Here is a 3871-nt window from a genome sequence, read left to right on the forward strand (position 1 = left end):
GTGAGGCTGAAGGGCCTTTGGCTTCCCCCGCCCCTCCGCCACCAGACGCCGCTGCCACCCAATGGGCTCTAGTGCCTGCCCGTCCTCCAATCGGGGCTCTGTTTGGTGAGAACCTGATCCTGACGCCACTTTGGCGGGAGAAACAAGCGTGTTTTAGCGAGTAGGCGGGCGCGCTGGCCGAGTGGAAATTGCGACATTCAGCTGACTCCTTGGTTCCTATAAAAGCTAGTTTGTGTCATCATATTATCATACTTTAGCAACACCAGCCCTCAAGGTCTCGAAATTTATGATCGAATTTCTATGGATTAGGGAATACGTTTACTCTTTTAGAGCGACAGACTACAGAATCATGCACCGAAGATGAAATAGAAACTATTGTAAATTCGAGCAGTCCTGGCAACATCATCTCCCCTAATTGTATTACAAAGTATGTGTTTGTCTTCATATCGCTTTTAAATCGCAGTTTTAGTGACTGGATTGTTACGAATGTGATTTGAGAGAGTTTATTTAAGAGCAACTTGTGCTGGAGATCTTTTTAAAATAGGGATATTCATGCTTGAAGCTTTATTACCCAACTCTTTTTTTTTTTTTTTTAACTTTTTCGTGTTTATCCTAGAAAGGGCTTCCTGAGCAAGGAACCAAGCTTCGGAAAGTCGTTCTCAGGCCCACAAACTCAGTGATCTAGAGGTTATATTCTTTTCCCTGATACTTTTAATGTTACTGCTTCTCTTCAGCCATATAAAAATAGTTTAGTTCCATGTATCTAAGAGCAGTTTTATCCCGACTATTGATGAATTTGATGACTAAGGCCTGCAAACGAGAGTCAAACTGGCTCAGATAAATGAAGAAAATTTTCACAAGTCTGTTTCCTTTTTTCAATTATCCTTTCCAGTTAACCTATTGGAGTAATTATCAGGGAAGACTTTTACTTCCTGATTGAATTTTTTTTCTGAATGGTGTATTTTTAAAAAGCTGAATGAAAATCACTCAAAGGTTAAAAATTAACTGCACAGGGGCCCTGGGTGGCTCAGTCGGTTTGGCATCAGACTTTGGCTCAGTTCATGATCTCCTGGTTTGTGGGTTTGAGCCCAGTATCGGGCTCTCTCCTATCACCACAAAGCCAGCTTTGGATCCTGTCCCCCCACCCTACCCCTGCTCTTCCCCTGCTATCAAAAACAAATAAACATTAAAAAAATTACTACACAAAGGTATATTACTTTTTATCAAAGAAATTTATTTTAATGTAAATAAACAGGCTTTTTTTTAATGTTTTGGGGAAAAAAATCCCACAGATTTTGTCTACTTTCAAAAAAATGAAAAACCCCAAAGTATTTACAGAACGGCCATACACACAGAAAATCAAATTTGAAAGATTTTTTTTTTTAGAAAAGACCCTCCCCAGCTGCTCCTGATGTACATTTCTAAAACACAAAATTTATAAAGCCCAGCTTTTACAGCTGAGCATGTTTCCCAACCTAGCTTCTGAGATGTTAAGTACTTCCTACCCCTCAAAAAACTAACTCCAGGGTAGAAATAAGGGGGCAGGGAGATTGAAAAGAGGAAAAAAAAAAAAGGGGGGGGAAATGAATTGCCCAGGGATTGTGAATGAGTTTCCTATACTGGCATCTGCTTCAAGTGACTTGACTGGATACTGTATGACTCACTGGCTCCCTTGAAAGGGTTGCTTCTGAGAATTCATGGTATTGCTGCACTAAATTTTCAGACCTAAGCCTTAAGGAAAATCTTCCCAAGAGTCACCAACCTCAAGGCCAGTTTTGGCAATTATATCCTGCTTCGTTTCTCCCTCCTCCCTTCTTTAAAATACCGGTTTTAAAACACATAGATTTTGAACCTGAAATCTTCATGTACATCAGAGCAGGTTTTGACCAAGAACCCCTAACATGGAGCCAAAAGACAGAAGAGGAATCAGGTCAAACTAAGAATACACAAGACACCAGCAGCAGAAGATAGGTGGAAGTTGACTTCATGTCCTTGCAGTCCTTTGAAACAGGAGAGTGAGTACACCTAGACAGGAGGGAGGTGTCCCAGGCTTGGTTTATTCTGCCTCTTCTCCTCCACCCTGTGAAGAAATGCAGTGCTCCCTGGTTCTCAGGCAGGGTGAAGCAGGTTAGCCCCGGCTCCCTGTTAAGCAAGTTCAGATGCTGGGTCAGTGTGTGGGGTGTGCCCATCGACAATTCAGGGGCTTATCCTTCATCCAGATCCTAACTCGGGATTCTTTGATCTGGGATGAAGACAGAAAGAGAGAAAAAGCTTCCCAGTTTACTCATTTTGGTATCTGTTGGCTCTGCTTGGGGAAGCTGAGCCCCTGATATGTAGTACATTCCCCATAAGATTTTCCCCACCCAGAACAAACTTAAAACCGTGTAACTTTTTTTTTTTTTTCTCTGCAGAAACCAATGGGATAGGATTCAAAACTAGGTGAGAAACTTGTGAGAAATCCAACCTGGTTATATGTCTGAGAGGCTGCTACTGTATCAGCATCACAAGATAAAGCACTCTGGTATCACCTTGCCCATGTCCTCCTTAGTGTCACCCAAGACATTTGACTCTGATACAGTAACCGATAACTTTTCTTGCTCCACTTTGCAATGTTTCGTTTCCTACTTCTTATTACCTTGGGACACAAAAGTGGCAGAGTTGTTGAGAGCTGATGACCAGAAAAGGGAGAACACTAGAGGAAATCAGAGACAGTCAGGAAAGAACGCCAAAGCTGATTTTCCAACTCTATGCTAACTCCAACCTGCAGAAAGAGCTGAATATAGAAATCTTCTTCATTATCTGATGAAGTCACTCCGTTTATCACACACACACACAAATGAATCACCTGGCTTTTTTTTTTTTCTTTTTTAATCCAGAAGAGTTGTGCTGGGGACCGTGCCCCGTCCTGCTGATACAGATCCTGAATGGAATCATCAGGAATGGCACAGTGCAGGTGTCAAAATCAAAGTAAGGCCGCAGAATTTTGAGAGGACCCTCCAAATACTGAGAACTTGTGTTGCACTTCATGTGGTCTCCTGGATTTCTATATTTATGAGAAGGGCTTCTTATTGATGTCCCCCAGAATCCAGACTCAGACCTATTCCTCCAAAAAGGTCCAATTTTGTTGCTACATAGTAGCAAGGGTTTATCTTCATGCCCACCTAGCATTCCAGGCCCCCATTACTTTCAAGTGAGCTTGAAATTGTTTTAAGTGAACTATGGCTGCAAATTTTTTCTGTTTTATCTAAGGGAGCATACAGTGGAGTGATTAAAGTCTGGACTCCTTCTCCTTACGATAAAGAGAAACAAGGAGCCCAGCTCTCAGGAATGGCATCAGTTCTCCAACAAACAAAATGCTGGGATGTGGACTTTTGGCACATTGTGGAAATAGGAGAACTATTAATTCTGTAATGGTTTTCATGCCACTGGGTCAGGGAGGCTGTACCACATTAAACCTTACTACATCTGAAAACATGTTTATATCCCAAAAAACCAGCCCAGCCTTTTTTAAAGAAAAACAAGACTATAAATCAATACCTCCACAGGGAGGTAATTCCTAATATTCCTATGATGTCTGAACCCTATGATAAATCTCCTAAAACAAAAATACCATTTTGGTTTTTTCTACTTAACTCCAAAGGTGGGCTCTAATCTGCATGGGCTTGATGGTACAGTACCAGCACAAGCTACAGGCTCCCTACCACCAAATAAGCCTTGCTTTTCCACCTCCCCTCACTTTGAACCCTGAACCTTATAGAATTAGAAACACTGTATAAAGACAAACAGATAAAGGATTAAAATATTATGAATAAATAGCTAAAATTATCTTCCCTCCCCCAATCACTCCTAAGAAACAGACACCAAACATTAC

Source organism: Puma concolor, chromosome E1 (assembly GCF_028749965.1).
Source record: "Puma concolor isolate L17-30 chromosome E1, mPumCon1.1.hap2, whole genome shotgun sequence".
NCBI lineage: Eukaryota > Metazoa > Chordata > Mammalia > Carnivora > Felidae > Puma > Puma concolor.